This window comes from Prionailurus viverrinus, chromosome B4 (genome assembly GCF_022837055.1).
Source record: "Prionailurus viverrinus isolate Anna chromosome B4, UM_Priviv_1.0, whole genome shotgun sequence".
In the NCBI taxonomy this organism is placed as follows: domain Eukaryota; kingdom Metazoa; phylum Chordata; class Mammalia; order Carnivora; family Felidae; genus Prionailurus; species Prionailurus viverrinus.
In genome coordinates this window covers 87,368,214-87,393,360 of record NC_062567.1, presented here as the reverse complement: position 1 = coordinate 87,393,360, position 25,147 = coordinate 87,368,214, and the positions used below count along the sequence as shown (strand labels likewise).

Here is a 25,147-nt window from a genome sequence, read left to right as displayed (position 1 = left end):
TCATACCTGCTCTCTCCACCCTTACTTCTCTCTTTGACTCCAGTTCATTTGCCATTTTTGAATTCACACACACACACACACACACACACACACACACACACACCAAGTACTGTCCCACTTTGACCCCAGTAGGTCCTGCTCAAAGCTTACACATGTATTGTACCCCTTGGTCTGACCATCCTCTCTTAGCATGCAGCCTGGAAGGGATCATGGCTCTGAGGTGACTGCTGGGGGGTCAAAGGTATTACAGGACCTTCATCTTTCAAGAGATAGCTGCTGAGAAGGCACACCTATCCTACCATACCTAACCAGAAATGGGCCACGTTAATGTTTGGCTATATTAACTTTAGGGAGCTGAAAGCATGATATGAGATGAAGACATACTGGGCTCCGTTCCCACCTCCATCACCACCCCAATCTCCCAGCATTACTTCTGCCATTTTTTTCTAGCCTATAATGTTTTCTTGGCTCCTCTCTTCTCATGTTCTTCCTCTACTGCCAAATTGTGTATATATTTCATTTCTCCAGGACAATTGAAAAGATGAACCTAAAAAGTGCATTGCATTAAGGAGTAGGGAATAAACAGAATTTTAAGAGTCCCTTTGGAGGCTTACAGCATTCTGAGTTACTGATCTGTACAAATGTAGGCAATCACAACTAACAAAGTCATTAAAATGAGCCACTTTATCACCCAACCCCATTCCGGCAACACTGTGTTACAGCATCTTGCTTCACTTGCCTAACTAAAGCAAGTAAGATTCCAAACAGTTCTGGGTATAGCCATAAATTTTAAAAAATTAATCACCTTAGGACAATGTGAAAGAATGGCTTTTTCTATGATTAAAGGACACTACTGAACTGTGAATATAGGTGAACAGGTCTGTAGTTGCTGGGTAGAACTAAGCTGCTCTGCAGAAGAAAGGGCGGCTATAGAGCAGGGAGAGGAGGCTATGGATTCCAGTGTAAGGGAAACCAGAGCAGAAAAACTAGATGAGGCCAGAAGGAAGAGCAGAAAAAAACCCTCTTTGACCTCAGCATTGCAGAGATTGAAAGAGAGGAAGGTCTAAAGGGACTTTTTGAAGTAGAATAATATTAAAGTGAGATAACGTCAAGTGAGATAACATGAATTGTGCAAAGTCAATTATCCTCGCCCCTTACAAAATATGCAGGAAAATTTATATTGCTGGCTTGTGTTTTGATTCTAGAAAATTCTCTAAGATGATGGCAAATAAGCGTCGATACCAGCTTCCAAGGCAGAAGAGGGCAAAAAGAGATACAAATTGGGGACAGGTGACTTATTGCTTAGATGGGTAATAGTAAAAATAGTAACTTTCACTGCTTTGGAGATTAATCTTCCAGTTCTTACTTGACATTCATTTCCTTCTATCTTCTTTCTATATCCACAACACATTTATTCTCTATTTTAGCAACAATCACACTTCAAGATAACTTATTTATTTATGTGTGCTCTTCTCCTCCCCATACACATACACATGCACGCGTGCACACCCACACTCACAAAGTGGTTCTGAGCTTCTTGAGGGTGAGAAAACTCTTATTAATTTTGATGTACCCAGTCCCCTGCTTGCCTGTAACACAGGAGACATTCAATGTATGTTTACTCAAAAATATGAAAAAACAGAACTTGAATAAAACTTTCAATTCTGTAAAAAAGGACTTCCAGAACCAGATGGATTGACCTCGAGCATGCTGTTTTCATTCACGTTGAATGTAATTACCTGTATTTGTAGGCAAGAAACGCATCTTCTATATTCACAATGCATTTCAAGCCCACAAACACAATGGTCAGTCTGAAAAATCTTGTAGACCCATTCTTTGTGAAAGTGTCTATAATGTGATCTGAACTTTTGAGAGAAAGACAGTATAGACGCTCCAGATATGATTGTAAATGTACTTGACGCCCCCTCCCCAGATTTAGAGAAATCATATGTTTTATAAACCACTGATGGAACAGATTCCAGAATCCAGGTAGAACTACGTGGGAGTGGTGGAGACCGTTGTCTGTCATCCTGTATATATTCTCCTCTGTTCCTTTCAGTGCTAGAGTGGTAGGTGCTCTAGCCTATTCAGCAAGGCTCTGGGTTCCAAGTTGGACACTACAGTCTCAGTATTTCTTGCAGCTAGGTGTGATCATTTGACCATATCATCAACAGCATAAGATTAACAGAAGGGATGTTTGCAACTTCTGGGTCATCTTCTTATAAGGAAGACACTTACAAGGAAACTACTCCCTCTTTCTCCTTCCTTCTAACCAGAATGGAATGATATGGAGCAGAGAAGCAAGCTTCTACCTTGAGGACAAGGGAAATGTCCCAGAATAGAGACTCTAATCTGTTTTGTGTCGTGGACCTCGTAGGCAGTCTGGTAAAACCTATGTAGCCCTTCTCAGAATGATGTTTATAAGTGCGTAAAATAAAATACACAAGGTTAAAAAAGGAAAATATACCAAAATATGCTTTTCAAAATTGTGTTTAAAAGTTTTAATATAATAAGTATGTGTTTATTAACCCATCAAATACCAAGCCCTAGAGGCAGGTGTGCCATTAGCAGTGATATAGTGTAATATTATTAAAAGATACATGCAACAAATGAATATGATACAAAAATTACCTGTTATTACTATTGGTAGCAAAGTCATAGGTACTGCTGATATCATGGTTGTTTGTTACCTGCATTCAAAAGTGAAAGGAAACTTCTATCCGTGGCCTCCCAAGGGCCCATGGACCTAAGGTCAAGACCCATGCTCTGAGAAATAGTGGAGAAAGAAGCTGAAAGATGATCCCAAGGAGCAGAACCACCTACTTGCCATGGATTGCCAAGCTACCTCTTTTTTTTTTTTTTAATTTTTTAAATTTTATTTATTTATTTTTGGGAGAGAGAGAGAGAGAGCATGAGCAAGGGAGGGGCAGAGAGGGAGACACAGAATCTGAAACAGGCTCCAGGCCCTGAGCTGTCAGCACAGAACCCAACGCGGGGCTCAAACCCACAAACCGTAAGATCATGACCTGAGCCGAAGTCGGTCACTTATCCGACTGAGCCACCCAGGCGCCCCATTGCCAAGCTACCTCTTGACTGTTACAGGAGAGAAAAATCAACTTCTATCTCATTAAAGCTACTGTATTTTACAGACTCTCTGTTACAGCAGCTTAGTCTGCACTCTAATAGAGTGAAATATCATAGTCCATCAGCAAACTGTCCTTTGCTGAGGCCAGATATTTTGAACTCTAAAACATGCAGTTTTCTGCTGCTGAGGAAGGTGAGTAAAGAAACCAGGATGGTGGGGAGAAGAGGTATCCAGAGCGCAGGGCCCTCAACCCTTAGGCAGCAATGAATGCTCCTCACTCAGACACTCTCACCATTACTTCTCTTCAATTCACACTACCAGTTTCCCCGGGTCTCGGAAAAATGCCACCTCAGTCATTTTAACTCAGAGAAGTTCGGATTCCTCCCGGGTTTGATGTGGCTGGAACTACATCAAACAAAAGTGATAAAGAATGCCTCTTAAGGATTTAGTCTAACTGGCCCTTAGTATCTCAGAAGAAGGACAAGAAAAAAAGGAGAGCTTCCTCCAGCCATTATTGTGATTGCCCCAACCTTTCCATTTACTAGACAAATTTTAATCTCGGCCCCGTCATGTGAAACCAAATTAAGATCTGAACAATTCTTTGTCATTCTCCAGAAAGGGATTATACAAAGGAATGGAAAAAACAACTAAACAAAACTTTAGCTGTTATTAAGAAGAGACCAACATAGGGGTGCCTGGGTGGCTCAGTGGGTTAAGCATCTGACTTCAGCTCAGGTCATGATCTCGCTTTTTGTGAGTTCAAGCCCCACATCAGAGCCTGCTTCAGATCCTCTGTCTCCCTCTCTCTCTGTCCCTCCCCCACTCACCCTGTCTCAAAAATAAATAAAAACATTTTTAAAGACAGAGAGATCAACAGAAAACCAGGTGTGATAGAATCCTGAAAAATTTTTTTATCACACTGCTTGGCAGATCTTCTCAAGTCCTAGAGAAATAACTAGTTTTGTTTAAAAGGTTAAAAACTATTTAAGTCAGAGGCAATAACGTAGAGCATTTTGTGAACACTATATACCATTCTGGGTCAAAGGAACACAGGTTGCAAAGGAAGAGGAAGAGAAAGGCATTGCAAAGTAACCTCCCATTGAATTGAGAATCTTTCTAAAAGACCACGAAAAGTTGTGTCCTCTTTAATATAGATGCAAAAAATGAGGCAGGAGACAGGAAAAACCTACTGATGGTAATAATAACAACAGCTAATATTGATCAGGTTTGTGTAAAATCAGCATTATTTCTTCCTTAAATGTCTGGGAGAATTCACCTGTGAAGTCATCTGGGCCTAGGATTTTCTTAGTGGAAGGTTTTTTATTTTGAATATAATTTCTTTAACAAATAGAGGGCTTAGAAATGTTCTATTTCTTCTTTGTCATTTTTGTTAATGCATGTTTTTCAAGGAGTTGGTTCACTTCATCTAAGTCCTTGAATTTATTTGCATATACATTGACCATGATATTCCCTTACTATTTAATGCCTGTAGGATCTCTAATAATGGCCCCTCTGCCCCTCCTCATACTGGTAATTTGTGTGTTCTCTCTTTTGTTTCGATCAGTATTGTTAAAGGTTTATAAATTGTATCAATTGTTTCAATGAACCCACTTTTGGCTTTTTGATGCCCTTGATTTTTCTATTTCACAGATCATGTGGAAGTCATGTGATCTGGGGACAAGTTTTTATAGGATTCACTCTGACTGATGTTTGGGGAATACACTAGAGGGAGCAAAGGCAGAAACCCAGAGGCCAGTTAGGAAGCTAGGGCAGTGATCCAGACAGGTGGCTTGCACCGGGGTCGTAGCAGGGGAGATGGTGAGAGTTAGTCATACTGGGACATCTATTGAAAGGAGAACCAACAGGATTTAATGGCATTTTGGATGTACCATGTGAGAGGAGAAAGGTCACAGGTAACTCCAAGGATTTGGGACCAAGCAAGTGGAAGAATTCAGTGGCCACTAACTTAGATGGAAAAGTCGGTGTTACTGTTATAATTAATGAATGTGCTATTCACTAATAGCATATGAAGGAAAAATAATCAATAGAATAATTCCAGTTCATAAAAAGTATGAGTGACTGAGTTTTTTCCTCTGTTTCTTAACAAGAATTTATTGCATCTATGATGTGTGAAGCTTTATGTAGGTATGCGGAATCTAACAATGCAGTGACTTGACCCAAGATATTCAAAGAGACAGAATGAAACCTTACTGGTGACTTGGCATCAGAATAAGACTGCTTTTGGGGAGGTTTGCTGTGAGGCAAGGAATCCTGCTGTAATTTTCTAAAACTAATTAAGTGACCACCCTCTTACTAGTTGTGTGGTCTTGAGCACATTCTTGACGATAGTTTTCCAACTAATCTATCAAGGATAATGGGTATTCAGTAATTATTAATTTCTTCCCTCCCTCATACCTATAAGTTGTAAGTTGCCCCAACTATAAATTTTAGGGATAGTCTTACCTTAGCTATGAAGGAAATAATGATGAAAACATTCATTTTGACTTCCCAGATACTCTATGTGGATTTGGTACTTTCTGAGAAGTCTCTTCTGAGATGGGAACTAAGTCCCTGTCACCCAACCCGGGGACCCCCAGGCAGGGTCCTGCTCAGGGGTCGTACATCAAGTTCACTGCAAGAGCAGAGGCTCCCAACAGGTGCAGCACCCACAACTGTGTGCAGCTCTGGATTTACACATTCACACACAGAAAGAATATTTGCTGCCAGATCTCCTGTGTCGAGATACAGCAATGAGCTGTATGAAGGGGCCTCAGTGTATCGGGAGGCAGGCGAGTATTTTCCCGAGCACCAAGTCCCCATGAAAGCCTGAATGTGGACCCAGGGTTAGCCAGAGTCTCCTCATCCTCCCTTTGCTCCATGATCAGAAGGCCAGCCAGGTCTTCCGGGCCTCAGAAGACGAGTGTCCATTGCAGTCCACACGACAGTCAGCAGGCGGCTCCCTCTACCTCCTGGCACACTCAAGAGTCTCGCCTCTAAGGCCCCAAGTGGAAGCTCAATGGTGGTCTGTTGAAATAACAGCTTCTCCCAGGGCCAAATAACAGTGGTCACCTCTAGGATGGAGAACCGGGAGCACAGGGACCAGTGTGGGATCCTTTCTTCCATTTATTTTTTTTAAATTTTTTTTTTCAACGTTTATTCATTTTTGGGACAGAGAGAGACAGAGCATGAACGGGGGAGGGGCAGAGAGAGAGGGAGACACAGAATCGGAAACAGGCTCCAGGCTCTGAGCCATCAGCCCAGAGCCTGACGCGGGGCTCGAACTCACGGACCGCGAGATCGTGACCTGGCTGAAGTCGGACGCTTAACCGACTGCGCCACCCAGGCGCCCCTCCTTTCTTCCATTTAAACAGTATTGAACATCTACTATGGGCCTGTAGCTGTTTACATCCTGGACATACTGTAATGAACAATGCAAACAGCTCTGCCTCCTGGAGCTTGTTTGCTACTGGAGGACACAGACAATAGATAACATACATTTTTTAAATGCCATAAAGACAAGGCAGCTATAGATACTAAGTGACAAATGTCTATCAGGCAATATTGCTATCGCCTGATTATTGCTCCTCTTTCACTAGAATGGGAGCAACTTGAGGGCAGGAATCAAGCTTGTTGCTGATTCAGGGCCTTTGCACTTACTGGCCCCTCAGCCAGAACCCTTGTTCCCACACTTGACACAGCCCTTTTCTTCACTTCATCAAAACCTCTGCCAAAATGGAGCTTCCACAAACCAGCCACCTCCGACCAGTCTGAGGGCACCTTCTACCCCAGGTCACTAGCCCCTTCCTCGGCCTCATTTTTCTTTATAGCACTTACCACTACTCTACGTTACAGGGTATATGTATTTGCTTACTGTCCATCTCCCCAGTGGAAAGTCTGCTCCAAGAGCAGGGACCTTTTCTATCTGGTTTTTCGTGTACCCCCCCCCCCCCCCAGCACCTAGAATAACGCCTGGCACTAAGCAGAGGGCAATTCGTTGTTCGCTGGCTGAATGAACGCATGCTATGCCTAACCATGTGCCAGCAATGCCAATGCATGTTCTAGGGAGCATATGGGTATGTGTGCGCGCATGTGCCCAACAAAGGAAATGATGACACGTGGAAGATAGTTGCCACATAGCTCCAGAGTGATCACGTGAGAAAGATGAGAGGCAGCAGGAAGGGTCTGGATGGGAGGGGTGAAGGCACAAGACCAGAGCATGGGAGGCTTCTGATCTGACCCCCGCAGGGAAGGGAGAGAATGAGCGAAGGCACAGCCTTGACCAGAAAGCCTTTCTTGCTTGCTCTGCTCCCACTGTCAGGGCTCAGGAAGTAAAGGGGGTAACAGAGAACACCCAGAGTGCACAAGGGCTACTGAGACAAGACACTGGGGTCTGAAACAAGTTGAATACCTGCAGGCAAGAAAGCAATGGAGCCCACCATCTGCTGTGGCTCTCCAGATTGCCCCTGATTCAAACCTGATGTTGACTCATATTCAGAACTACGCCCTTTGCTCTCTTTTCCTTTCCTGCTCCTATTCTGGGCATGGTCTGTAGGGTCCCCGAAGAGGCTTTCCAAGTGGAAACTCTCAGAGCACAGGACTCAGGCTGGGAACTCAGTACAGCAGAGCTCTCCAAAGATTTTGTAGACGGGACCACATTTAATTTTCTCGGTCATTTAAAAAACAACACAGGCTCATTTTACATATTTTCAAAAAGCAGAGAACAGAATTTTTTTAAGTTTATTTATTTGTTTTGAGAGAGAGCACAGGAGGGGCAGAGAGAGGGAATGAGAGAGAACCCCAAGTAGGCTCTGTACTATCAGCACAGAGCCCAACCAGGGCTGGATCTCAACCACCACCAGATCATGACCTGAGTTGAGATCAAGAGTCAGGGCTTAACCGACTGAGCCACCCAAGCACCCCAGAACATATTTTCAATCACTCATAATCCACCAACCAGGAACCCTAATGGTAATTGGTGTATTTCCTTCATGTCTTTGTTTTTAGACAATTGGGATCCTATTGAATACATAATTTTCCATTCTCTTCTAATATTCACTCACAAGCTTTTCTCACACCATTATAAATTCTTTGAAATCTTCATTGTAGTTGCCGCAGAGGAGTCTGTCATGGATTGATTCATCCTAGTGTTGGGCGATGACTTTCCTTGAGGGTTTGAGTGGCCTTGGGTTCTGTGCAGACCAGGTTGAGGGCGTGGGTGGAATGGAAGGCATGGGGACTGGCAGCGCCACCTTCCCGACTAGGAGTCCTGGCAACTACAGGAAGGGCTTTGAGTGTGAGGGTGCAGGGAAATGGAGAAGCCATCTTGGGATCTTAGCGTGTGGAGCTTCAAGATGTGCTAGTTGGTCTTGATCTGTGTTTGAAGACTCCAGTTGGATCTAGCTGTGAACCAGGTACCAAGAGTAGTGTAAAAAGTGCCATGTGCTGACGAAGGGAGAAGGTGGGTGGGGAAGCCACAATACAGTCATATCCTGGCAATCGCCAATACGAGTTATAAGATTTTAACTTTTTTAGTACTTTGATGTACCGCACCAACTGTAGCTCTGGAGGCATTCTTTGCACTTACGAGAACAAGTGGGATTTTGTGTGCCTTGGGAGCACCTGGGTGCCACAACAAGAGAGCCACATGTAGTCACCCTCACAGTACAAAGGTTAGCCCAGGTGGCCTAATGGTCTTCTCTCCTCTTCATGGTTTGCTGGCTAATAGTAGTAATATTTCATGTGCCATTTACACTGTTATGTTGTGTGGGATTTTTATTGTTTTGCTTTGTGTTAGTGGGAATATCAATTTTTTATTTACTTATTTTACTGAAGTATAGTTGACATACAATATTGCATTAGTTTCAGATGTACAACATAGTGATTTGATAACTCTATATGTTATGCTGCGCTCACCGCAAATGTATCTACCATCTGTCACCATACGCTGTTATGATACTATTGACATATTCCCTATGCTGTACTTTTTATCCCCGTGACTTATTCATTCCATGACTGGAACACTGGCTCACTATTAATTGCAAGAAGCAGTCATGTGGACACACATGGGGCAGAAGGGCTGGGGAAGGTGCCTTCTGCCTGGCTCTCTGAACACATTCCTTTCTACATTGCATGTCAGAGAACAAGCCTCTGCTGTAAAAGGGGCCAACATATGTTTGGTAGACAGATAGCTTTCTTTCCCAGGCTTCAATGACATACATACATAGACTTTGTACAATTTTTAAGTAACTATGCATTAATAATTTCAACGAACATTCCATTTTTTACCTATAAGAGGTCTGACTGCAAGGAGTTTTTCAGAAACAACTTACTATCGTAAGGCCAGGGGTGGGGCTGTAATTTACTGAAATTATGGAGAAATCAGACAAATGTTAACTTGCATCCATGCTGAAGGAAACCACAGAGCCAGAAGATGCCTCAACAATCTCTGTGATCTTCCTCACTGCTCCAAATTAGGTCACACCTACAGTTCTCCCAATTGAGAGTCTCCCACGCTTTCTAAATGAAGACAGTAGAAAATGAAAAGGAGGGGTCCCTGGGTGGCTCAGTCAGTTGAGGTTGAGCATCCAACTTCGGCTCAGGTTATGATCTTGCAGTGTGTGAGTTGGGGCCCCATATCGGGCTCACTACGGTCAGATTGTCAGCCTAGAGCGCACTTGGGATCCTCTGTCCCCTCTCTGTGCCCCTGCTCCACTTGCGCTCTCCCAAAAATAAATAAATAAAAATGTTAAAGAAAAAAAAAAAGGAAAAGGAAATCCCCAAAACTGTTTGATGCAACTCTAATATCCCTGCAGCTCTACACAATTTTTCTCTTATACAAACTACAATTATCAAGTGTTTAACTAATGCTTACGTAAAATCCTGGTGCCCTGCCTGCTTGGCATCTTCTAGATTAAACAAGGTATGCTATTTCAGAAGCGGATGATAGTTGCAAAAACTTACACTCCCCAACAGCTATGGATCGTAACACCTTCATCTATATGGTGCAAACCCTCTTTTTCTATGTGTAATTATGACTTCATTATAGGAAAGGAATGTCACAGCAAAGTCCCTCTCTCTCTGCAGAAGACAAACTGGGACTTCATGAGAGTCTGAAAATCTATTCAGTGTGCTCTCAGTGTAAGGAAGTAATTCGGATTTTAAGTGCAGAAGGTGTTAGAAACTTTCAGGTTGAAAATATCAGGTACATTTGTACATGCCCTCAGGTGATTGCATTTAACAGTAAAGATACAAGAATAATAAAGAAACCTGGGAAATTTTTCTATCCTGAGTACTCTACAGTGACAGTCAATTATCTTGTGGGATTTGAAACCCTCAAGAGAGGCAGCAGTCTACACTGGTAATGAGAGAGGGAGAAAAAAGGATTATGAGTCACTAGGAGAGTAGAATGTATACAGTAGGGGGGCGGTATGTCAGAGAAGCTTAAGTCTGAGGGTCTGCATTCTAGAACCATTGCTGGGTCAGCTTCTGGAGCTGCTTTCGCATCTTGAGAGGGTTGAACAATATCTACCCAGAAGACTGGAAAATATATATGAATAACAGTGTTTGTAAGTTCAAGGTTTTTCTGTTTATGTCAATATACAGATCTTCCTCAACTTACAATGGGATTAGGTCCCAATGAGTCCACCATAAATTGAAAGTATTGTTAGGTCAAAAATGCATTTAATACAAATAACCTACCAAACATCACAGCTTAGTCTGGCCTACTTTAAACATGTTCAAAACACTTACATTAGCCTACATTTGGGCAAAATCATCCAACACACAGCCTATTTTGTAACAAAGTGTTGAATATCTTATGTAATTATTGAAAAACAGCATTGGTTGTTTACACTCATGATTGCTGACCACTGGGGAGCCTCAGCTAGCTGCACTGTCCAGCATCACAAGAGACTGTTGTACCACATCTCACTAGCCCAGAAAAAGATCAAAATTCAAAATTTGAAGTACAGTTTCTCCTGAATGCTTATGGCTTTTGTACTATCATAAAGTCAAAAGCTCACAAGTAGAACCATTGTAGGCTGGGGACCATCTGTATTGATTTGAACCCTGTCATGACATCCCCCTACAATTATTACAATTGCTGTGGTATTCATTTTTATTCAGCTAGCATTTTATTTTTTTTTAATTTTTTTTAACATTTATTTATTTTTGAGACAGAGAGAGACTGAGCATGAATGAGGGAGGGTCAGAGAGAGGGAGACACAGAATCGGAAACAGGCTCCAGGCTCTGAGCCGTCAGCCCAGAGCCCGACGCGGGGCTCGAACTCACGGACCGCGAGATCGTGACCTGAGCCGAAGTCGGCTGCTCAACCGACTGAGCCACCCAGGCGCCCCTCAGCTAGCATTTTAAATGTTAGATTTAAATGGTTAAATCTTTAAAAGATAGTGGCTTTTATTGATTTTTAAAATTTATAATTGTGGAACCAATACCTTGTCATGGAAAAACTAAAACTTTACAATAGGTTATAAAGAGGAAAGCAAAACTCTGCAGACCCATCCACTCCCCTACTACCCCTCATTTCCATTCCCCAGAGTTACTTGCTGCTATGGTTTCCTGGGAAGCCTTCAGAAATGTCATCTGTGTACTGATGTTCATTTTAACCTAATTTCCTCTGGATAAAACTGTAGTTTGGTTGGTCTTGAAATGGACCTCCACTGTGCATTTAGCCAATAGGACATTATCTGAAGGCACCAATTCTCCCAGAATAGTTTCCCCCACCATATTTGCCTTAGGCAAAATTGTGATGTGAACCAGTTGTCTTAGAAACGCTTCATTCCTCTGTCCTCTCCAAATGTCCCATCCCTTCTCAGGACAACCTGTGACCTTGTGTTGCCCCTCACCATGCCTCACTCAGACCACTCCTGCCCAAATACTGACCCACACTCAAAAAATCCTATACCTCATCAAGTCTTTCAATGCGATGCACAAATTAATACTGGATTTGAATGGAAGAGTTTTCTTTTATAGGTCACCTTTTCTAAAGGATATCTCCATTTTAGAAAAAAATAACATAGTTGACTCAGAAGAATAAGTGTGTAAGAGTGGAGTTTACCACTGATAGTCAATAAATATTTGTTATGTGGCTTCCAGGTGCCAGAGCACAGAGCTATTGGGCAGAAACTTCTAGATTGGAAGAAACCAATGTCTGCTATGAATAAGATTCCTGGGCCTATTCCAGAAAGGCATAGCATGACTAAAGTGGTTAGTGAGGAGGAGAGAGAGGACACAATCCAACATAATAGTAACAGCCTCTCCATGAGTTGAAACTCATGGCTTCCCTTTGTTTTCAGATCCTATCTTGTGGAAAATTTTGCTGTTTACACTCTGTCACAGAACAGATGGAACCATGATTTATGATTCACAATTTATGAGACTAATTTAATATTCTACCACACTTCATGCTCTATCACGTTTCCCACATTTGCAATATTTTTTTTTCTGGGAGAGTTGTCACACAAAGAACCCTGGGGTATTGGGATGGAAGAGGTTGGAGACATTCTAAAATAGGGGAGCTGGTACTATTGCAGGGGGCATTCATGCTTCCAACAAATATTTACTGAGTCCCTTCCTATGCCAGGCACTGCTCTAGGGACTGAGGATTTTATCAACAAGTCAGAGAGGTCTTTACTTTGTGAAAGAGAAAAATAATGAACAAGTAAATAAGAAAACACATAACAAGGTCACTTCTTTTTTTTCTAATTAAAAAAAATTTTTTTAACGTTTATTTATTTTTGAGACAGAGAGAGACAGAGCATGAACGGGGGAGGGGCAGAGAGAGAGGGAGACACAGAATCGGAAGCAGGCTCCAGGCTCTGAGCCATCAGCCCAGAGCCCGACGCGGGGCTCGAACTCACGGACCGCGAGATCGTGACCTGAGCTGAAGTAGGACGCTTAACCGACTGAGCCACCCAGGCGCCCCAACAAGGTCATTTCATAGATGTGCTTTGAGGAAAATAAAATAGGGTAATGTTATAAAAAGAGACTGGAGGTGCATAACATTAAAGAGGGTGGTCAAGGTCATCTCCAAAGGAGATGCCACTGAAAGCAATGCCTAAATGATGGGAAGTAGCTAGTTTCTTCAAAATCACAAGGTAGTGTGTTCCAGGAGGGAACAGAAAGTACAAAGGTCATAGGCTGGGAAGAAGTTTGGAAAGCTCAAGATACAGAATCAAGGCCAATGTGGTTTTATATTCACCAACCCATGCTTACATCCTTCCTGCCCCTGTTTTCCATCCAGCCATCCATGCTGATGCCACTAGGGCCATCGGACAGGATGTTGGCTTTATGATCTGTGATGCATCAAATAAAATACTTCCTGGCTCTAATTCAGAAGCTTTAGTGTGGCTCTGGTGAAATCCCGTTTCCTACTTCGCATTATAGTTCACAAGAGGTCAACTAGCAGAGTGATTCTAATAGAATGTCAGCCTTGAAGCCTGGAGGAAAAACTCCAAACGCGAACAGCAAAAGATCTTCAGTGGGTGGTAGCAGTGTTTTTCCTACAATTAAACTTGTTTGTAGGGAAAAGTCAAAATTGTTTCCGAGGTAAATCTGATGAAATCATCACAGCAAAGGCACCGTATATTCATGGCAACAAACTGTGTGAACTTTTATTCCCGTGTCTGTATGAAGAAGTAAACTATTTGGGTCGTAGTGAATGATCTTCATCAACGCTATAAGTCCACCACATCTTGGTGAAATTTTTTTTTAACCTTTATTTATTTTTTTGAGACAGAGAGAGACAGAGCACGAATGGGGGAGGGTCAGAGAGAGGGAGACACAGAATCCGAAACAGGCTCCAGGCTCTGAGCTGTCAGCACAGAGCCTGACGCGGGGCTCAAACTCACAGACGGTGAGATCATGACCTGAGCCAAAGTCGGACGTTCAACCGACTGAGCCACCCAGGCGCCCCCTTGGTGAAATTTTTAAAGTCTTTGAAAACTGAATCTTTCTCATAACTTAGTTGGCAGGAATGCCTGACCTAAAATGATGTGAGTTTACTTAAGATCTTTATTTATCACACTTAATGTCTATACTCATATGTATTCATTTAATGGCAGAGATATTAAAATGTTTATCATTTAATATGTTTAATAGCAGATATTGCTCTATACCCACTAGCAGTATAACATAATATACATACCATTTTACCTACATAAAGTAAGAAAAATTACGAATTCTAAAAAATATCTGGCACTTGGGGTGACTGGGTGGCCCAGTTGGTTAAATGTCGACTTCAGTTCAGGTCATGATCTTACAGTTTGTGAGTTCAAGCCCCGTGTCGGGCTCTGTGCTGACAGCTCAGAGCCTGGAGCCTGCTTCGGATTCAGTGTCTCTCTCTCTCTCTCTCTCTCTCTTTCTCTCTCTCTCTGCACCTCCCCTACTCGTGTTCTGTCTCTCAGTCTCTTTCTCTCTCTCAAAAATAAACATTAAAAAAATTTAAAAAATGTGTATCTGGCCCAAAGCTTGCAAGAGCAAACTTGCACTCATGAATCTCAGACTATTTTTATCATTTTAATATCAATATAACCTGCCAATGTTTTAAAAAGTGGTCGAAAGGAAAAAATGACCTGCTATTCAGTTCATATGCATGAAAGTGAACTAGGCTTAGCCTCTTCTACTGGTCTGTATCACGTGCATGGTAATTGCCCACTGAATTCTAAGCTGCACAAGAAAGAACCACAGTAAAGGCACAGTATATTCATGACAATGCACAGTGAACCTTTATCCTAACATCTGTGTGATGGAATAAACGATTTGGGTCTTGGTGCGTCCTAGTAACTTTGCATCCCCAGCACGCGGTGGATACTCAGTAAATACTTGTGGAATAGTTGCTCCGCATTTGTTTGTTTGTTTTTATCTGAGAGAGAGAGAGAGAGAGAGCTCCAGCAGGGAAGAGGAGCAGAGGGAGAGAGAGACAATCTTAATCTTGACACAGGGCTCGGTCCCACAACCCTGGGATCATGACCTGAGCTGAAATCAAGAGCAGGATGCTCAACTGACTGAGTCACCCAGGCACCCCTGTTCCATTCTTAATACCTGGCCACCTGCTATCTTGAATGAAAACTACACACCAAATCGCATCGCCCTTTCTTCTGAGCTGCCTGCCACGCCAAGGTCGGATGCCCTTCAAACAGATGTTTGCCATTCCTGAGACTTGCATGACTCTCTGAAGGCAAGAAGAAATAGGTTTTCGGCCAAAACCCAATTTATATTTTTTGGGAATCTGCTAATTCCCCTCCACACACTCTTTTTTCTTTTGCAAAGAAACACTCAATTTAAAAGAGCCCCATGACTCTCTAATTCAAAGAAATACTTGGAATCATTAATAGTGTCTACCGGCAACCCTAATGAATTTGAATCCATTTCCAAGCTCTTTCTACATCTTTAGCCCTTTTTCCCTTGCTTCCTACAGCCTTCAAGACGCTTAACAATACATATCGGTCAAAAGCATCTATTTGATGATCATGTTTGTTCCTTCGTTGACTGAGCCAAATGAAGGTGAGCAGAACCCACAGTCTTGCCAGTTTGCTGTCATGGCGGTTTCCCCCTCTATAGGAGAGGCCAGCTCTGCCCACATAGTCTCCCAGAGGTGAAACACAATTGTCACTCCTTCCAGCTGAGGCAGACGGAGAGTGATGTCTGCCACAGCTCAGCTTGACAAAGAACTTGAGCTCAACTCCGAAAGCCAGGGGCCAAGGCACCATGTGTGATAAAGAGAATGAAAGGACCACATTTGATATGTCTTATGATCTGTAAAATAGCACATCTGGGTGTTTCTTTAAGCAATAACCAAAAGGGAAAATTGTAGGACATGTTAGGGCCTTGGAAAACATGACTCTTACTATACAGACTGTTAAGTGAGAAAAGTGACAGTAAATGGGATTGAGAAATGTTTTTAGGTTTAACAGTAAACATCTGCTGTGTTCTTGGCCTCTCACTTTGTCCTTGGTTTTTAAGTTAGAAAACACAGAAAAGCATTAAAAAAATAAACAATTCCTACCTCTTAAACATTAGCTGCAGTTACAGCCAATATCTTTATTTTTCAAAAAAAACCAAAAAAATACAGTAATTCGGAGTCTAGCCTGGAAAAACTCTGCATAGGCCCCAACATGTCTTCATGTGAATGAAGACGCTGCTCATGGGCGTTCTGTATACATGTGTCAGGCACACAGAGTGCCCAGGAAGACCACCAAGGAAAGTTCCTACTGCACGAGGGCCCCAGGCCCCCAGAGAGCAAGGAAAAGCAAACTCTGGGGCTGACAATCAGAGAGTCCCAGACCCCAGACACTTGAACAATCCTGCTTCATTTCCTGAACCTCAACTTATTCTGTGTTTAAGGGTTCTTCCTCTAGGCCTCTAGCAAGCTAGTTATAAAACTGAATTCGTAATGCCCCCGATTTCGAATCCGAGAGACCACCAAGGAGCCGATACCAATGCAAACGCACAAGGGTTTATTTGCAAGCTCGAGCTTGGGCCCAAGTATACCTGACACAGCGGGGCAGGAACTTGGACCCCTAGGTGAAGAGGCGTAGCAGTTTTATAGGGGCCAGTGGCCAATGAGATTGTAACACACACAGAAAGTTGCACAGTCATGTCAGTCCACACACAGGTGGCCAATTGAATTACAATTTACCCTATAGTAACTGTTTGAACTAGCCTATCGCTCTGGTCAGAATTGGCGCACAAGTTTGGCGGGCAAAATGCGGGGTTTACATTCTCTGGCGGTTAGGGGTTCCGCGTTCCTAAGTGAGCCGGTTTCCAGTAAGGGTGTACTCAGCGGCTTGACTAGGGTGGGGGAGTGTCTTAGGCAATAAGCAGGTCATGTGGGGGTTATACATGAGATGGTGGGTGTAGCACAAAATGGAGTCAGTCTTGCTCTGCTTGTCCAGGGGTAGGGGATTTTTGTTAAATTCGTTGGGTCCCACAAATTAGCAAGGTAATATTTTGGCTCCAAGTTTGGTTGAAAGACCTGTCACTTTGGGAGACACTTTGATTGCCACTTTGCTTTGGAAAGAACTGTCATTCATGGTCAATCTCAGTGGGAGGAGCATGGTGCTTTCTGGATCCACCCAGCATGACAGGAGCCCTGCAGACGCAGCAGCCCCATCACAGAGAAGGGCATTAGAGCCAGAGCATAGCTACCTAGGTGGACACAGCAGCAGCATTAGCCATATGGAGACTATGGGAAAGAGGGAAAGCAGAGGGAAGGAGCATAGCTTTTCCTGGCCACACACATGGATAGGTTGCAATAGTCCAAGAAGGCAGGAAAGAGCGGGCTGGTGCAGTGGGTGGGGTCACAATTCCTAGTTGCAATAATAAAATGGCAGTGGCAGGTTGGGTTCCACGTGTGACAGGGGCTGTTGTGATCTGTGCAAAAAAAGGTTTATTTGATGGGAAATTATTCTAAATCACTTTGCTTCTAATAAAATTTTCCAGAGCAGGAAGGCCACTGGCACCAAAAAGAGGTACTGATGTTTTCCGCATCTCTAATTCCAAGCCTATTGCTTAAATCCTATCGATTCAGCCGAGACTTCTGTGATGCCTCCTGCCTGACCAGTGTGACGTTTAGCAGAAGCTCAGTCAAACCCACACCTGGAAAGTTGGAACCAGCTCTGAAATATGATGGGATATAAGCATCCAGTAGCAACTAATGGGGGAATTATTGAGAGTAAGAAAGAGGAGTTCTCCAAACACGGACCATTATCTTCATGTCCCTTGGATATTTCTATTAAACTAACAAGAGCTGATCCAAAGATAATGACCCATCCTTTTCCCTGGGTACTTGATTGTTAGATCTGCAAATGGACATCCTTTAAGCATAGAGAGGGTAGAGGGTAGGAGGTATGTGCCTGTGTGCATGTGTGTGTGTGTGTGTGTGTACATTGTAGAACCAGGCATGAGACCAGGGAGTATGTACATACGCAGAGCATAAAGCACCAAATTTGCCATCGACTCAAGCATATTGGATGTAGGAAGGTCAATGAATGAGGCCTGTATCAGAAATGTAGGCAAAAGAAGTGTTTAGAGGTCCAGAATATTTCCTTCCAGCCTATTCCAAATATTGTGATAGGAACAAGTATAGAATCTCTCTTCATAAAACAAGATAAATAAAGTGTTAGACACTGGGAAGCCCGGAGAGATGGACAGAATGCCCTGCTCCATGCTGCTATTCCCTATGTGGGAACCAGTGTGATAGAAGCCTAGAATGGACACAGGGGACTGAATGATGAGAGGCAGCAGGAGGGTGAGAGGCCATGCTTGGCAGAAAAGAATGAACATAAGGAAAAGAGACCACTGAGAAGGACATTGAATGATACCTTTGATCCCAGACTGCTCCCAGAAATCCCAGGTCTACCTGTAGGTCTGGTGCATCCCAACAGGACACATCATCAACTGATGGGTCTGGGACCTGTGACATTGGCTTCCATAAATCAGAGTATAATGGCTAAAACATTAGAAAGGAAAAAAATTCTGCCACCAACAATGAACACACACACACACACACACACACACACACACAGCACAAGACTTTATAATTTCCAGCATTTTACCAACACCCAAACAATACCAGTTTGGGCAATCTTTGACGTGCATTTCTTTTCCAGAGATTTCCTGACAACTTAGGCCATTTTAAAGCAACTACCTGCCCTTGGCAGTAATTTGCAAACAATACTGATGTAATGATGGCCTCAGCTCCAGGCAGGGAAATGATCAGTTTCAGGGAGAGTCCCTGCTACCACCCGTGTGCCTCCCCTGAAGGACACCTGAATAGAAATGAAGAAGGTTTCATCTCTCTCTAACCTAAAGGTTCTGATGTAGGGTAAAGTCCTCTTCTGGAACGGAGTATTTTGATGTCCTAATCTATCCTGCAGAACAAACACATCCCTTTCCTTCTATTCGAGAATTAGATGGGCCTAGAGGGTCAAATGCTAAGTGAAATAGGAGAAATAAATCAAAGAAGGACAAATACCATATGATTTCACTCATATGTGAAATTTAAGCAATTTTAAAAAATGAACAAAGAAAAGATGGACAAACAAATAAACAAAACACTCTTAAATACAGAGAACAAATAGGTAGATGCCAGAGGGGAGGTGGGTGAGGAGATGGGTGAATTAAAGGGGATTAAGAGTACATTTATCACGATGAACACTGAGCAATGTATTGAATTGGTGAATCGTTATATTGTACGCCTGAAATTAATATAACACTGTATGTTAATTATGCTTTGATAATAATAATAATAATAATGATGATGATAAATAATTTTAAAAGAAAATAAAGGAATTAGAAGACCAAAGGGCTCTTGGGTCTCTGCCAGTTACATTTGGGATTATAAAGGTAGAGGGACCACGTCCTGACATTCCTGGGAAATCTGCTCAGACTATCTTCACAACTCCATCCCAACCCACCTGTGTTCTGGAAGAAGGACAGCAAAACCCCTCTCCAGAGATTACATACCAGCTGAGACAAGCACCTGCTTTCACTGTTCCCACTGGCCCAGGAGCAGGCTCAAGAGATGCCTTCCTTGCCTACAATGCCAGAGAAGCCTGGACTAAAGCAGAATTGTCTTCTTGGTTAGACACTGGCCAATTAGTCACTGCCATGGTGCCTCAGCCCATACCCAAGACCCAACTGCAGTCAGCACTGACTAGTGAGTGCCCCAAGTCGCCTGGGGCAGAACAGAAACATGTGGACTAAGTCGTGCAATGCACTCTCAGTACTGGGGGGAGATGTGCTCCCCAGAAAGTCAGCGGAGAAGAGCATCCAGGTAGAATTTTTTTTTTTAAATCATTCACCCAACGGATGTTTCTCAGTCACTGTGCTGGGCCATAGAGATAGTGGTGAACTTGACAGATGGTCCCTGCCTTCACCTAGCTTGCTATTTAAGCACAGGTTTGAGAAATTAACCAATCTGACTTCAAATCCAATTGCTTATCCTTGCAGAGCCTCTTCAGGTATAGAGTGAAGACAATAAAACCAACACAAAGGGTTATCACGAGGGTTAAATGAGATCACCCATGTGAAGTATTTGGCCAGCTGCCTTGCTCTGAGTAAATGGTAGCTATCATTAAGATGATTATTACATAGAGGCTGAAGCAGCCAGCCTCTAGGTCACACACTGGAAACTGAACACTGGACATCAGTGTATATGTATCTATGTATATTTATATGCGTATGTATCAGTGTATATTTATCTGTGCATAAAGGGCCTCGAGCAGAAAACCAGACCCAGCATCTCTAAGGACGGTATGGTGGTTCCAAAGAGCGCAGCCCCGGAGCTCTCAGCTGAAGCTCAGCGTTGGCAATGCAGACAGAGCTGGGAGAAACCCAGCCACCATCACCACCACCGCCGCAGCAGGCAGGCCATTGCCTCAGGCAGCAATAAAGGCTCCCCGAGGCCTTTTGTCAATTGCCCCATGAACAGAAAATAAACATCTCCACGGCTGCCATTCAGTGGACATCCTGTTTACATGGTGAGCGGGGATCTTGGTTGCTTTCCCTTTTTTCTTTTTAAAGGCTGTAATTATGTTTACCCAAGTCCAGCAGTAGGTGCCAGGAGGGCTGTGAGTTGATTTCCCTGGCTAACACTGCAGACGGCTGGCGGCAGCCCCACTGACCCCTGCATCCCGGGCAGAGAGCCAGCCCTACACGCACAGCGACACTCTCCCTACAAAGACAGCCATTCTGGCCTAGCTGTTTTCTTTCCATGCACACTGGGATACTCTGGATAATGGTCTAGCAAATGCCAAACTACGTCGGCGCCATGATCTTACTGGGTAGCTGAATTATGAAGGAAAGAGAAAGGTAAAAAGCTCTGTGGAAGACTGCGTGTGTACCAGGAAGTGTACTGTATGCATTTCATAGACATTGTTTCAGATAACCCTGTACAATCCAGAGTTATGTATCATTATCCGACTTTACAGACGAAGAAACTAAAGCATAGATTAATTCGTTTGCGGGAGGTCACTCTGCTAGTAAATGTTAGAACTGGAATTTAAATCAGATCCATGAATCTCGATACTCCATGTTCTTTCTACTCCAGGAGCAAAAAAAAAAAAAAAGAATTAAATTTAAAATCATTATAGTTTTTTAAAAAATATTTACTTATTTTTGAGAGAGAAAGAGATTGCATAGTCATGCGTGTGCACACAAGCAAGGGAGGGGCAGAGAGAGAGGGAGAATCCGCAGCAGGCTCCACGCTGGCAGCACAAAGCCCGATGCGGGGCTCGAACTCATGAACCCGGAGATCCATGACCTGAGCCAAGATCAAGAGTCAGATGCTTAACCGACTGAGCCACTCTGGCGCCCCTAGAATCATTATAGTCTTTTATGGAAGCCCAAACGAGTTGTTCTGACCCGGCAATTCCTGGGCTTTTTAATCCTTTTCCTTCCCACTATAACCGGGGTAACATATTGTCCAACACTAATCTGATGTATTCCAAATAATGCAGAGCTCCACTTCCAGTACGAGAGGGAGTATACACGGCTTACAGAACACCCTCCCCACTGTGAACTGTGATGAACTCTGGACAAAATAGAAAGAAAAAAAAAAATGACTGCTGTGGATTTCAGAAAGTAAACACTGGTAGGCAGGTTGTGGAGGGAGAACTTGAAACTCGGAGAAGTGACCAGCATGGGAGTTAGCTTCTTGGTTTTTGTTCAGTTAGTCTGGTTAATAAAACAGAACCCAGAGAGAAGGCCGGGAGAAAGGGAGTGGCCCGAGTTGTGGTATGAGTAAATGCAAAACTCTGCTCACAGCTCGTTTTCTCTGAAGCGCTCCTATGACCCCTCTCAGCTTGTGTACACCCTGCTCCCTACTGGGAGATAGCACCCTGTTTCTCTAACTCTTCTTGAGGGGGTCTCATGCAACCTCTAAGATGACCTCCAGTGACCCCTGCCCCCTACCCACTCCTTGTGTAATCCTGCCCCTTCGAGTGTGGGCTGGATTCAGTGACTCCCTTCCAGGTGTAGAATAGAGAAGCGATGGGATGTTACTTCCAAGACCAGGTTACGAAAGATCATGGCTTCTGTCTTGGCCTCTCTCTATCTCTCTCTTTCATCCCTCACTCTTCCAGAAACAAGCTATCATGCTGTGGAAAGTCCTGTGAAGCCCATAGGTCAAGGGACTGACATCTCTGGCTAGTGAGGGCCTGAAACCTGTCTACAGCTGTGTGAGTGAGCTTAAAAGTGGATCCTGCTCCCTCTGAGCCTTGAGTTGACTCCGGCCCCGACCAGCACCTTGACCGTAGCCTCCCAAGAGACAGGAAGTCAGAGGCACCCAGATAAGCCTCACCCTGCAGGTTCTGAACCCATAGAAGCTGTGAGATAATAAATGTTTTTTGTTTCCCACATCGGGCTCTGCACTGACAGTGTGGAGCCTGCTCTGTATTCTCTCCCTCTCCCTCTTTCTGCCACTCCCTTGCTTGCATGCGCTCCCTCTCTCTCTCTCCTTCTCTCTCTCAAAATAAATAAATAAACTTAAACAATTTTTAATATCTTTTAAGAAAATTTAAAAAAAGTAATAAAGAGAAAGGGGAGCTGGTGCACAGGAAGAACCAAGGCAGCTGCCTGCTACTGCTAACTAATCCTCGTAGGCCCCTGGTGAACCAACAGTAACCTCATGTTACAGCTCTAGAAATCTATAAAGTAAATGTTAAAAAGCTCAGCCTGCATTAAGGAGGGTACTTGTTGGGATGAGCACTGGGTGTTATGTGTAAGTGATGAATCCCTGATTTCTACTCCTGAAACCAATACTACACGATATGTTAAGTAACTTGAATTTAAATTAAAAAAAAAAAACAAACACAAAAAAGTTCAGCCTGCTTCCGAGATAGTTCCCAAGGGAGGAGCATTCAGTGTGGTTGCAAACTGACACAACCCAGATGGACCTGGACCAGGGACCTGGCCCAGGGAAAGATGGCACTCTGACAACCCAGTGAGGGAAGAGGTTGTGGCTGGGACAAAGCAGGGCTGGGCGTGCTATGGCCCTCATCCTCAAGAAGGAGTGACCAGGAATTAGTAACATGGAGTATAATGTGACCCAGGTTAGGTGAGGAGAACTTGGGCTGGCGCCAACATGTAGGCATGTCTAATCCAGTGACAGGAGTGGCATCATTGTGACGCTGAGGATGAGTTCAATGGGAGATGTTCTCTTCGCTTTGGCTGATAATGAGAGGACAATATGCAGTCCGCTAGAGTGTAGGAGGCTGCCCCGGCTTGTCCAAATGTTGACCTGGGGTCATAAACAAGAAAAGAAACCGAGGAAGAACATGAACTGTATAGTCTGGCCCCAAATAAAGGATTATAATGAAACCTGCAGTTTGTAGGGGTACCAGAGGACCAGCTCTCACCCCAGGCATACCAGATGCGCACTTACAGCAACAGGGCAAGTTTGAGGCCCCACAGCACTATGGGATGGGAGGAGGTTCAGACTGTGCTCCTTGCAGTGGTAGGCTGAATCATGGCCCCCAAATATGTCTACGTCCTAGTCCCTGCAACCTGTGAATGTTATGTCATTATATGGCTGAAAGAACATCTCCTCTGAGATGGGGAGAATAATCCTGCATTATCCAGGTGGGCCCAGTGTAATCACAAGCGTCCTTATAAGAGGGAGGCAGGAAGGCTCAGAGTCAGAGAAGGCAATGTGATGATAGCAGAGTTTGGAGTGATACCCTTTGAGGGTGGAGAAGGGGTCACAGGCCAAGGATCACAGGCAGCCACAAGCTGAAAAAAGGTAAGAAAACCCATTCTCTCCTCAGAGTCTCCAGAAGGAACCAGCCCTGCCAACACCTTAGTATTAGCATAGTGAAACTGATTTTGGAGCTCTCGAACTCCAGAACCGTAACACAATAGTAAATCTGTGTTGCTTTAAGCCACGAAATTTCTGGTAATTTGTTGCAGCAGCCACAGGAAACCAGTGCAGAGACCATCAGGAAATTGTCAAAGAACAGCAAGAAGTAAAGAGGATCGATTCCTGGAGCCAAACAGGATTGCAGGAAATAACAATAGCAAACCAGCAAAAATTCATGTTCCAGGGAACCCATATTTGAATTCTCGCCATTGTTCAAGCTGAAGATGATGAACCATCATTGCCTGTTTCCCTATTCATTATCCCGTCAACATCAAGAGCTGTTCCCAGAAAAGCTCTCAAATTCACCTTTTATTAAAGGCTACGAATGAATGAAAAAAAAAAAAAAGAAACATACCAAATGGAATGAACATCATCTATGCCAAATATTAGGTCTAATATTTGCTGTAGAAATTTTACTAGGGAGAATTTCAAATCAAGACCAACCACTTCTTTCTCTGCTTAATTTCTTTTCTGTGATTTATAGATCAAATGTATACACACGAGTATACCAATGTGTGAAGAAAGTGGGGTTTCCCGAGGTTTACCTTATGGTACAGGTAAACATATAGAGTACTCTGCTCAGATTTGACTAGGTAAAAAAATCCCAAACCTCTGTAGGTCAAAAAATAATCCAAATTCAAAAGTTAAGCAACAGATTTCCAACCATATATTTTCAGTCAATATATACTATATAACATATATTTGTAGCTAATACGTTTGCTAATATATCTCTAGCTAATATATATTATGAAAAGCTTATCCAAATTATTAGAAAAACAATTAAATCTTATAGATAAATATATAGCCCATGACCAGATCATTCTTTAAAAGTAAAAACCCCAAGGGGTTCCTGGGTGGTTCAGTTGGTTAAGCGTCCTACTCCAGCTCAGGTCATGATCTCAGGGTTCATGAGTTTGGCCCCACGCATCTGGCTCTCCACTCTCAGGGCCAAGTGATACACTTTAAGGATCCTCTTGTCTCCCTCTGTCTCCCTCCCTCTGCCCTTCCCCAACTTGTCTTCTTATTCTCTCTCTCTCTCAAAAAAAAAAAAACCACATTAAAATAGATAATAATAAGCACAAAAAAGGGAAAACCCCAAAATAGAAAATATGTCATCCTTCTAGATTTCAAAGGACATGGTAAGATATGAAATAGAATACTATCAATTTCTTACATTTTCCAGTAT

At 43.2% G+C, this 25,147-nt stretch overlaps 1 protein-coding gene and 1 long non-coding RNA gene across 2 annotated transcripts in view; one reads left to right on the top strand and one right to left on the bottom strand.

Annotated features, from left to right (window-relative positions):
- The window catches only part of TBC1D30 (TBC1 domain family member 30), a 224,228-nt gene that overhangs the window by 55,519 nt on the left and 143,562 nt on the right, over window positions 1-25,147 (bottom strand). The window lies entirely within an intron of this gene.
- On the top strand, window positions 10,563-24,302 carry LOC125170150 (uncharacterized). Its single transcript, XR_007153921.1, has 4 exons — window positions 10,563-10,650; window positions 15,520-15,605; window positions 20,318-20,584; window positions 24,012-24,302. It is a non-coding gene; the product is annotated as an uncharacterized LOC125170150 (long non-coding RNA).